We start from the raw sequence: 13,119 nt of genomic DNA on the forward strand, positions 1-13,119 counted from the left end.
CTTTGGCTATTTGGGGTCTTTTGTGGTTCCATACAAATTTTAGGATTGCTTGTTCTAGCTTCGAGAAGAATGTTGGTGCAAGTTTGATTGAGATTGCATTGAATGTGTCGATTGCTTTGGGTACTATTGACATTTTAACAATATTTAGTCTTCCAATCCATGGGAACAGAATGCTCTTCCATTTCTTTGTAGCTTCTTCAATTTTCTTCATAAACTTTCCATAGTTTTCAGCATACAGATCTTTTACATCTTTGGTTAGGTTTATTCCTGGGTATTTTATGCTTCTTGCTGGAATTGTGAATGGGGTCAGTTTCTTTTTTTGTCTTTCTGTGGCTTCATTATTAGTGTATAAGAATGCAACTGATTCCTGTACATTGATTTTTGTGTCCTACGCCTTTGCTGAATTCATGTATCAGTTTTAGCAGACTTTTGGTGGAGTCTATCGGGTTTTCCATGTATCATATCATATCATCTGCAAGAAGTGAAAGCTTGACTTCATGTTTGCCAATTTTGATGCCTTTGATTTCCTTTTGTTGTCTGATTGCTGATGCTAGTACTTCCAACACTATGTTAAACAACAGCGGCGAGAGTGGACACACCTGTCATGTTCCTGATCTCAGGGAGAAAGCTCTCAGTTTTTCCCCATTGAGGATGATATTAGCTGTGGGCTTTTCATAAATGGCTTTTATGATGTTTAAGTATGTTCCTTCTATCCCGACTTTCTCGAGGGTTTTTACTAAGAAAGGATGCTGAATTTTGTCAAATGCTTTTTCTGCATCAATTGACAGGATCATATGTTTCTTATCTTTTCTTTTGTTAATGTGATGTATCATGTTGATTGATTTGCGAATGTTGAACCAGCCCTGCAGCCCATGAATGAATCCCAATTGATAGTGGTGAATGATTCGTTTTTTATGCTGTTGAATTCGATTTGCTAGTATCTTGTTGAGAATTTTTGCATCCATATTCATCAGGGATTGGCCTGTAGTTCTCTTTTTTTGCTGGATCTTTGTTTGTTTTGGGAATCAAAGTAATGCTGGCTTCATAGAATGATTCTGGAAGTTTTCCTTCCCTTTCTATTTTGTGGAACAGCTTGAGAAGGATAGGTATTATCTCTGCTTTAAATGTCTGGTAGCATTCCCCAGGGAAGCCGGTCAGAGTGGCTAAAATGAACAAATCAGGAGACCATAGATGCTGGCAGGGATGTGGAGAAATAGGAATCCTCTTGCACTGTTGGTGGGAATGCAAACTGGTGCAGCCACTCTGGAAAACAGTGTGGAGATTCCTCAAAAAATTAAAAATAGATCTACCCTATAACCCAGTAATAGCACTGCTAGGAATTTACCCAAGGGATACAGGAGTGCTGAGGCATAGGGGCACTTGTACCCCAATGTTTATAGCAGCATTTTCAACAATATCCAAATTATGGAAAGAACCTAAATGTCCATCAACTGATGAATGGATAAAGAAGATATGATTTATATATACAATGGAATACTACTTGACAATGAGAAAGAATGAAATCTGGCCTTTTGTAACAACGTTAATGTAACTGGAGAGTGTTATGCTAAGTGAAATAAGTCAGGCAGAGAAAGACAGATACCGTATATTTTCACTCATATGTGGGTCCTGAGAAACTCAACCAAAGACAAGTCAGAAGGGGAAGGGGGAAAAAGTTACAGAGTGGGAAGGAGGCAAATCATAAGAGACTCTTGAATGCTGATAACAAACTGAGGGTTGATGGAGGGTGGGGGAGAGGGGAAAGTGGAAGATGGGCATTAAGGAGGGCACCTGTTGGGATGAGCACTGGGTGTTGTATGGAAACCAATTTAACAATGAATTACATAAAAATACATACATACATACATACAAATAATTTGAAAAGCTTCGAAATTTGATTAATTTCAGGTGTGATGCCCAAAGTGCTTCAGATGCGACATGATCATATTGTTGGGCCAGAACAAAAAGAAATCAAAGATGACTGACATTTTGGGGCGCCTGGGTGGCTCAGTCGGTTAAGCATCTGACTGTAGCTCAGGTCATGCTCTCCCAGTTGGTGGGTTAGAGCCTAGCTTCCAAATCTGTGCTGACAGCTCAGAGCCTGAAACCTGCTTCAGATTCTGTCTCCCTCTCCCTTTTTGCCCCTCCCCACTTGCTCTCTTTTCTCTCTCCAAAAAAAATAAACATTAATTTTTTTAAATGACTGAAGTTTGATGAAAAGGATACAAGAAATCAGATGGATGGATTATGTCAATGTCAGTTTCTTCATTGTGATATTGTACTATAAATACATAAGGCATTACCACTGGGGAAATTGGGTGAGGAGTATAAAGGGAACTCTAAATCTCTTATGTCTTACAACTACATGAAATTATACGATGATGTAAAAATTAATTTTTTAAGTACATTGCTGGTGGGTATCTATTACAAAGAAAAATAAAAGAGGAGAAAGAGAAAAAAAGCAGGAACTTGAATGGACTTGAATGAACTTCCATTTAGCAGAAGCAAGAAAATTTGAACACCAAAAAAAAGTAAGACCTGCAGTTTCTACAAGGATTTGAAAGCTCTATAGATAAAAAGATTCATAATTGAGGCATCGATTATCCTGAATATTGATAAGTGAAAGGAAAAATTCAAATATTTAAACTACTCTACCTGGTAATTATGTTTCAGTTAAGTAATTAAATCATGAAAATATTTTGTATATAGGGGAACTGGACCTAAAAATTTCATTTTTTAAATTATTAATTTCCAGTCTATAATAAGACAATTGACATATGCCATAATTATCAATGCAAACAATACTATTGGGTAAATGGTTGTGAGGGAATTTAGTATAAATAGATCAGACTGATAATATCTGACACTACTGATGGTAAATAGTACGATTTCTGTTGTTATAAACAGAGTATAAGCCACACAACTTGTGGAATAGTTTTGCCAAATAAAATAACTTAAATCTAATCAAATAGCTATATCTAACTATCTATCGAGGAAATAAGGGGTCAGTCAAGGAAAAGTTAAACAATTCTGTTAGAGAGTCAATTACAGTTTGTAGGAAATTCTGAGACCAAAGACCCATTTTTGCCAGGACACAGAAAAAAAAGGGAGGGATGAAATTCCTAACATATTAGAGTGATGTAAGACCATAGCAGTGCAGTAAAATGTGTGAGGTTTCTGATATTCTGATTCTAACTGTGTAAATGAGTGCATTTGATTTTCTTTGAACATTCTATAATAAGAAGTGGGGAAATATTGAAAGTAAAACACTTAAAATGTTACTTAAGGATGAATTGTAACATATTTCAAGGAGGAAAATTGGGAATTACCATAATTACCTCAAAAAACAAAAAAGGGAGAGAGGATAGGGACAAGGAAAAGAAAGAATGATGAGAGATCAAAAGAGGAGGAGGAAGGAGAGGAAGAAGAGAAATACTAGCAGAAAAAACAATGTGTACCACATAACTAAAATTTGGAGTTTAGGTAGATCCTTGACCATTCCAGCAAGGCAAAGGCCTGATTTATTCAAGGTGAAGTAAATTTACTAGATGAAATAAGTTTTAGTGACTTCTTGAGGAAAGACACTTCCTCTCTATTATAACTTCCCTTGCTTTTGGATTTTAGAGTAGATAAATAAAAATAAAGTTTAATCTTTTTTGTGAAAAAGATCTTTGATATTTAGAGCCATTTTGTGTATTCCTTTTCAGATTTGTGGGATAATACATAACTTTATTCTAAAATAGTTTTTTCTATTTTATTTCTATTTTCATACTTTATTCTAAAATAGTTTTTTTAGAAGCCTAAGAGTTGAAACATATTTTATAATTTCGCTTAAAAAACAGTTTTTCGCTTACAAAACAGTTCTTTGTACTAAGGAAGTGATAATAATCAGTCAATTTGCTGTAGCTTTTCTATTCCTACTCAATTTCAAAAATTTCTTTATACCACATTTAACTGAGGATTATTAAAATTCAAATGGATTGTTTTAATTCTGGTTTGGTTTGTCCTACCAATATATAGAATAATTGTTGTATGGCAGCATTAACAGCATGTGATGTTTAATAAGGAAATTATGAGCACGCAACATAGAAACTACCTACTATACTATAATTTTTTCTTACATTTTCTTACATTTATTTATCTAAAAAATGTTTTGCCATTTATTTCCTTTTTCTGAATATCCTTAAAATTAGAAGTGCCACCACGTCCAAGGACATTTTTATTTTTAATTTTAATTCCAGTATAGTTAACATAGAGTGTTATATTAGGTTCAGTTGTACAATATAAAGATTCAACAATTCTATACATTATACAGTGTTCATCATGATAACTATGCTCTTAATCCCCTCCACCTATTTCATCTATCCCCCCTACACTTCCCTACTGGTAACCAACAGTTTGTTCTCTATAGTTAAGAGTCTGTTTCTTGGTCAATTTCTTTTTAGTTTGTTCATCTGTTTGCCTTCTAAAATTCCACGAGTGAAATTATTTGGTATACGTCTTTCTCTGACTGACTTATTTCACTTAGCATTATACTCTCCAGCTCCATCCATGGTGTTACAAATGACAAGACTTCATTATTTTTTAGGGCTGAACAATATTCCATTGTACATCTTCATCTATTCATCTATCAATAAACACTTGGGTTGTTTTCATAATTTGGTTATTATAAATAATACTAAATAAACAGAGGGGAACAAAATTCTATTTGAATTAGCATTTTTGTATTCTTTGGATAAATACCCAGTAGTGAATTACTGGATGTTATGATAATTCTATTTTTACTTGTTGAAGAGCCATGATACTGTTTACCACAGTGGGTGATAAGTTAGCATTCCTACCAACAGTAAATGAGTGTTCCTTTTTCTCTACATCCTCACCAACATATATTGTTTTTTTTTTTTTAATTTTAGCCATTCCGACAGGTGTGAGGTGATATCTCATTATTGTTTTGATTTGCATTTCTCTGATGCTGAGTGATGTTGAACATATTTACATGTCTGTTAGTCATCTGTATAACTTCTTCGGAAAAATGTCTATTTATGTCTTCTGCTATTTTTAATTGGAATGTTTGGGGAAATTTTTGATGCTGTGTCGTATAAATTTTTTAAGTTCTTTACATATTTTGGATACTAACCCTTTATCAGATATGTCATTAGCAAACATCCTCTTCCATTTAGTAAGCTGTCTTTTAGTTGTGTTGATAGTTTCATTTCCTGTGGAGAAGCTTCTTATCTTGATATATTCCAGCAGTTTATTTTTGCTTTTGTTTCCATTGCCTTAGGAAGCAGGTCTGGAAAAATGTTGCCGCAGCTGATGTCATAGAAAATACTGCTCTCTTGTAGGATTTTTATGGTTGTAGGCTCATATTTGAGTATTTAATCCATTTTGAGTTTATTTTTGTGTGTGGTGTAAGAAAGTGGTCCAGTTTCATTCTTTTGCATGTAGCTTTCCAGTTTTGCCAACACCATTTTTGATCAAACTGTCTTTTTCCCATTGGATAGTCTTTCCTCCTTTGTCAAAGATTAATTGACTATATAATTGTGGGTCTTTTTCTGAGCTCTGTATTAAGTTCTATTGATTTGTCTGTCTATTCTGTGCCAGTACTACAGTGTTTTAATTTCTACAACTTTTAGTATATCTTGATATCTGGGATTATTTATTACAAAAAATCTGTAGATCACTTTGGGTAGTAAGAATGTTTAAACGGCAACTGTTCTTCCAATCCATGAGTATGGAATTATTTTCCATTTGTTTGTGTCAACTGCTTGCATGACTGTTTTATAATTTTCAGATTGTGCAGGTCTTTCACCTCTTCAGTTAAGTTTATGTGTAGGTATTTTATTATTTTTGCTGCTGTTGTAAGTACGATAATTTTCTTACTTTCTCTTTCTGCTCCTTATTACTGTATAGAAATGCAAAATAAATATTCTATCCTGTGACCTTACTGAATTCACTTATCAGCTGTAGTAGTTTTGTGTGTATGTGTGTGTGTGAAGTCTGTAGGATTTTCTATAAATGGTATCATGTCATCTGCAAATAATGTTTTACTTCTTTCTTATTAATTTGGATGCACTTTGTTTCTTTTATGTGCTTGATTGCTGTTGCTAGAATTACCAGTACTATGTTAAATTACAGTTGTGATGGGGCGCCTGGGTGGCTCAGTCGGTTAAGCATCCGACTTCAGCTCAGGTCACGATCTCGCGGTCCGTGAGTTCAAGCCCAGAGTCGGGCTCTGGGCTGATGGCTCAGAGGAAGCCTGCTTCTGATTCTGTGTCTCCCTCTCTCTGCCCCTCCCCCGTTCATGCTCTGTCTCTCTCTGTCTCAAAAATAAATAAATTACAGTTGTGAGAGTGGATATCACTGTCTTGTTCCTTACCTTAAGAGAAAAACTATCAATTTTTCACCATTGAATATGATGCTCACTTTGGGTTTTTTACTTATAGCCTTGATTATAATAGTGTATGTTCCTTCTGGACCTACTTTTCAAGGATTTTTATCATGAATGAATGTTGTGCTTTGTCAAATGATTTTTCTGCATATATTGAAATAATATGTTTTTTATCCCTTCTCTTGTTGATGTGATATATCATGTTGATTGATTTGTGAATATTGAACCACTCTTGCATCCCTGGAATACTTCACACTTAATCATGGTGAATGATATTTTGATGTATTTTTGGACTTGGTTTGCCTATATTTTGTTGAGGATTTTTGCATCTATGTTTGTCAGAGATATTGGCCTGTAGTTTTCTTTATTTGGAGTGTTTATATCTGGTTTTGGGAGCAGGGTAGTGCTAGCCTCATAGAATAAGTTTGGAAGTCTTCCTTCTGCTTCTATATTTTTGGAATAGTTTGAGAAAAATATGTATTAAATCTTCTTTAAATGATTGGTAGAACTTACCGGTGAAGGTGTTTTGTCCTGGGCTTTTGTTTGGTTGAGAAGTTTTGTTTGTTCATTTTTATTATTACTGATACCGTTTCATTGCTGGTAATCAGTCTGTTCAAATTTTCTATTTCTTCCTGATTCAGTTTCAGGAGATTATGTGTTTGTGGGAATTTATGTATTTCTTCTAGGTTGTCCAATCTGTTGGCAAATAATTTTTCATAATATTATCTTACAATTCTTTGTATTACTGTGGCATCTGTTGTTTTCTTTCTATCATTCATGATTTTGTTCATTTTCATTCTCTCTCTCTCCCTTGTTTGTTTGATGAGTCTGGCTGAAGGTTTGTCAACATCTCATAATATCCACACTAATAGAATTAAAGACAGTAAACAAAAATCTTTCTTCATTCATGTAATCAGCCAATAATCTTATGCCATTATTGATTGTTTTACTATTAATTTTTATATATTTTTATATTTTATTTTTTATATATTTTTTATTATTCACAACCCTGGTGATTTATTTTCATACATTCATCAGAAAATATTTATTAAAGATAATTTTGAGTGAATATATAAATCTCACCTCTCTGTAGAATAGAAGACCAAGGTGTCAAGTAAAATTTTCTCTGTCATCACATAAAGTCAGTAGTTTCAGTGTCTCTGATCTCTTTTTGAATTATTGCATAATTATATGTCAATAATGGAAATTTTATAATATTCAATAGAAATTTGCTATTCTCTGTTACTTCATGATATCCTATATGTGCAGAATACAAATATAACTATAATGTCTAATCTTAATGGATTTAATTATAATTCCAAGATTGACAGGAACAGTCTTTATTCCATTATGTTTTGGAGCTAATAACTTTTTTTTTTCTACTTTTAGAATTTTCTTTCCTCTACATCCACTACTTCAGACATGTTCTGTCTCAAAGAAGTTAGTTTTTCTAAGTATTTTTCCCTTACAAATGCTAACCTACTGGCTTGTTTTCTTGATTGACAGCTTTTTATTCTATATTACTGACTCACTGCCTGGAATTTTATCCTGACTATTTCCTCAAATTTTCAGCTAAGAGATATGATTGTCCCAAATCATAATAATTACTAACAAACATTTGTATTAATTTGGGTTTGGCACTGTTCTAAACATTTTACATATAAAACATGTTAAATCTTAACTAAAAAAAAATCATTTTAACAGAGAGATCTTTGACAGGCATTTCATCTATTCACTAATATCTAGCTCTATAGTTGCAGGCACACAGAAGGTTTCATGATTCCATCAACCAGAAGTTAGACATGCTCATGTGACTTACCCTGGCCAATTAAATATGAGGGGGAATTATTTATTTTACTTAAAGATAGTATTACTTAATTGTCTGAATTCAACACCCTAGCCTCCTCATGGAAACTGAAGGGTTATATGATATTCTGGAGATGCTTTAGGATCAAAACGATCTGGGATTTTAAGCCTACTTATGGAGGACAGTTGACCTGTTGATTTATTCAAACCAGTAATAGGCTTTGCATGAACAAGGAATAAACTTTAGTTGTATTAATTCACTGAAGGTTTGATATCAAGATGTTAACCAAGATATTAACAAAGAATTCTCTGGAGATAAAAGCACTCATATACACAAAAGTGATTGATGTGTAGATAGTATTAAAAGTTATTGGACTGGAGGAGATAGTCAAGAGAAAACTGAGCCATGCAAACACTCAAATTAAGAAATCAAAGAGAAAAATAGAGAGCAGTAAAGGATTAGGAGAGGAGGAAAACAAAATCGACGTAATCACTTTGTGAAAAGCTTCTGATAGATCAAATAAATTCACAATTAAGATTTGACAATTGTCAATTTGGCAACAGGTGGAATGTTGGTGACATTGACAGAAACCTTTTCAGAGGAGTGATATGGGAAAAATATTAATCCACAGCAATAAACTACACTATATATCAAGAGATTCATTTCATTAATGAAATTGAATGGTTGAAGTACAATATATATTTGGGCGACACCATAATTTGAGATTGTGCAATTGAAATTATTATTTTGCTGGTCACCTGAACTGCTAAAAGTTTGCTGCACTAAACATACCAATATGAGAACAAACTTGGACTCGAGATATAATCATTTATATATGCCACATTTATATCATTATTGCAATTTGGAAATAGTACTAGTGGTTGCAATAGGTTTCAAATCTTACTAAGATGTATTTTCCAGACTCTACTGATATGAACAATTTTTAGGATATTTAGCATTTCATATCAAATTCTTCCTGATTAGCAGAAGAGTGTTTAACAAAAGTATATATTTCCCTTATTTCTTAGATAGTATGACAGATAGTATATGACCAACACTGACCTTATGACAGTATTACAAAAGTCAATTTATGAGATGCTGACATCCAAACTATACTAACTCTAGCTTATCTTTTATTCTAGTGATTCAGAAGACATTTTGAGATACAGAAGATATTTTAGGTCTTTCTGGGAGCAAATGTTATTGATGCACTAAGCCTGAGAATTCTTGCTATTTTGTGAAGTGAAGAACAAATCACATTTTACTAATATGTGATAATGAGATCACCATTTGTACTGCCATTGACTTTGCTTGCAACTATTCTCACACTATCAATGTTGTGATAAAATTGTAATTTTAGTTTCTTTTAGCAAAGGATATTGACATGTAAATCATAGTATTGAGGGAACAATACACTTTCTGAGTACATTGTAGAAAGTTATATTTTGGATTCGTGTTTATTCAAAATGTATTAATTTTTCACATATTATGTACTTAAATTTCCATGTTTGTAACCATTTTCATGAAAAACCATTTTATTTTAATAATGTGCATCTATTTAACAACCAAATAAATAAACATAAAATGGATGATATCAAATATATATTTGACTAATTATTAGAATTATTTAAATAATGGAAATCTACAAATTTTAATCAGTAGGTCAAAATGTTTCCCTCTTATTTTCATCACAAGTTAGAAAATAAGAAATTTTGAATATCTTAATAAAAAGATTACAGATGAATATAACAAAATCCCGCTATGTTATGATTGTAGAAATGTTAAATATATTTACTCAGATGTTTCTGTTTTAATACTTATTTCCACACAGAAAGAGCTGAATTTCTTCCATGAACAACTAATGACAAAATTAGATTTTAATTGACAATGTCAATGTTCCACTATCTATTCTTTTTTTTTAATTTCTTTCTTTTTTAAGTTTATTTATTTTGAGAGAGACAAAGACAGAGTCAGTGGAGAAGGGACAAAGAGAGAGGGAGAGACAGAAAATCCCAAGCAGGCTTCACACTGCTTGCACAGAGCCTGATGTGGGGATGGAACTCACAAAACCATGAGATCATGACCTGGGTTGAAATGAAGAGTCAGACCCTTAACTAACTGAACCATTCAGACACCCTTTATCTATCGTTTTTAAAAGTACTAATATAGATAATGCGTTTTTATAATTTCTATTCTATGTATAAAGGGTGCAAGACCTCAGTTTTCTTATAACAGAACTCAGTGAGAAATCTGAACACTAGTGGCCAGGTATTTGTCATCAGTGTCTAAAAATGACAGACATTTACAAATAGTAACCTTTTGAAGAAAAAGGAAAAAATCGCCTCCAATTCAATGTTTTAGTAGTAACTGAAAAGTGGTAAATCAAAAGTAAGCTCTAGATTCTCTGTGTTAATTGAAAAATAAATTTACTGGCTCACCTGCGTAGAACCTTGTTGATAATGGGCAACTGTAAACATAAGTCTGGCCTGAGTGATTGCACTGAAGCAGAAGTAAAAGCTGAATAGTGCACCTTAAATCTCTTCTACACAGTTCATACAGAAAAAAATCTTTCATTTTCTCAATTTCTTTTGGTTTTACTCTTGGAATTATGGGATTTGGTGAAGTAACAGTATAGGAAACTAAATGCGTTAAGTCTATATCTCATTTTGACAACTAAACTTGTACTTAGAAAAACTCCACTGAGTCTGGACTTGCTTCTATTTCAATTTTTTCTTATGTGGAATTTCTGTATTAATTTTTTTACAACTTACTTATTTGATTCTCCCATCCTTAGCATTCTACCTATTGAATAGTGTAGTAATTAATATAAATAATTTACAGTGAACTTAAAATACTGTATATTTTTTCACTTATATGATATTTTCCTTACTTTATACTTCTTAATTTATTTCTATTCTGTGCAAGGTAGGTATGCCATAATGTATAAAGAATGAACCTTTATTTTGCTAAGGATCTTATAACACATTAAAGGATAAAACAATTATGATAATACACACACATACGCACACATACACAGAAAGTTGCATCATCCTAGTGTTATGAAGTGATATTACATTTCAGAGGAGACACGGATTCCTATAAAAATATTTTCTGTAAGGGAAGAATTTATGAATTTAAACCAATATGCTATTGACACAAGAGGTGAATTTGGAGTAATAGGCATAGACCAAGTCATGAATATTCTTACAGGCAATATTTTGGAATGTTTAGAATTTATCCTGATAACATTAGGAAGATATTAGGGAGAAAATACAATTAAATCAAATTTAAATGTTAGTGTATCACCCTCTCTGGTTGACTACCAACAGTAGTCTTTTGTTAATTGGTTAATTAAATTCATAAGCAGAAGAGACTCCCCTTATTACCAAGATTACTTATCTTTAACAAAGAATGCAAGATAGACAACAATACAGATTTCATGGCAACAGCCCAGTGGGAGCTGATGTCCCAGTCACTCTGTACTTGCAATATAATGATCAAAAATGACCATAAGTAAATAAAGACCATCAGAGTTAGGGAAACCATCATCTTTAAAATTGCCTAAACTTTTAAATCTTGTAATTTTATAATTAATTAGCTCCAATTGTCTAGAGTAACTGCATGTCCTCAATTCTGGCTGCTATGTGATTAATGAAAAACCAATAGTAAATTATGGTGCATGGGGAACAGATGTTCATTTGTCTTGAAGCCATTAAATATATACTCCTATAAATTCCTTGAATTTTTGTTGTGAAGAAGATTGACCAAGGGTCCTATATTCAAGGGCTGCTGAAGCTAGAGGAAAACTGACATTCAGAAATAACTATAAACTCTTTTCTTCCAATTATACACTTCATTCTAGCCATAATATAAAATATGGATACAGAAGACAGTGATTTAAATTGGGCAATGGTCCTTAGGATAAAGAAAAGTTTATGTAGTCTATAGGTAGAGCTCACATAAGTTGATACTTGGTAAAATTTCAGGGATGATTTAGTGGGAAGAGTAAAGGATCATAAAACCTATAGTCCATGTCAGATAAATGGATGAATGAATACGATAGATATTCATTCATATAAAGAATAGTGGATCAGATGATAACAGGCTGGTCTTAGAAATTGGAAATGGGGAATATGAAAAAATAATTAACTGAGTTCATAGATTTCTTAGAAACATTAGTCAGGTATTTTGGTTTGGCTAAACTATTAGTTTATAATTATAAAGATAGTGCTAATATCAGGTCCTTAGTATTTAACTAAGAAGGGCTTATGTAGGGAAAACACAATTAGTATATAATTAAGACAAAATTAAATTTTAATATTGCCTTCTTCCAGCACTACAATTAATGAGGATGAAAAGCAAGGTCCCTAGAAGAGCATATGATAAAAGTTATCATATACCAGTTTGGAATTTAATCTGTGCAGCATGGAATTTGTTAGGGAGGGAGAGATGAGAAATGCTGGTGGCCATGTTGTAGAGGTTAAATTCCAGACACGTGCAGCCAAAGGATACAGATTTACTTCTTGTACATAAACCCACGTATGACAGGTCAGGAATACTGGGGCCCTAAAGTTGCTTCCATATCTTGACTGTTGTAAATAATGCTACAGTAAACATAGGGGTGTATGCATCTTTTTGAATTCGTGTTTTCTTTTTCTTTGGATGAGTATCCTGCAGTGGAATTACTGGATTGTATGGTAGTTCTATTTTTAATTTTAGAGGAAACTTCATAATGATTTTCATAGTAGTTGTACCAATTTACATTCCCAACAACAGTTCATGAGGGTTCCCTTTTCTCCACATCTTCACCACTTGTGCTTTTTATTGTAGCCATTCTGGTAGGTGTGAGGTGATATGCCAATATTGTAATTTGCTTCCCCTGATAGTTAGTGATGTTAAATATCCTTTCATGTGTCTATTA

The sequence above is a fragment of the Lynx canadensis genome, chromosome D1 (assembly GCF_007474595.2).
Source record: "Lynx canadensis isolate LIC74 chromosome D1, mLynCan4.pri.v2, whole genome shotgun sequence".
In the NCBI taxonomy this organism is placed as follows: Eukaryota; Metazoa; Chordata; class Mammalia; order Carnivora; family Felidae; genus Lynx; species Lynx canadensis.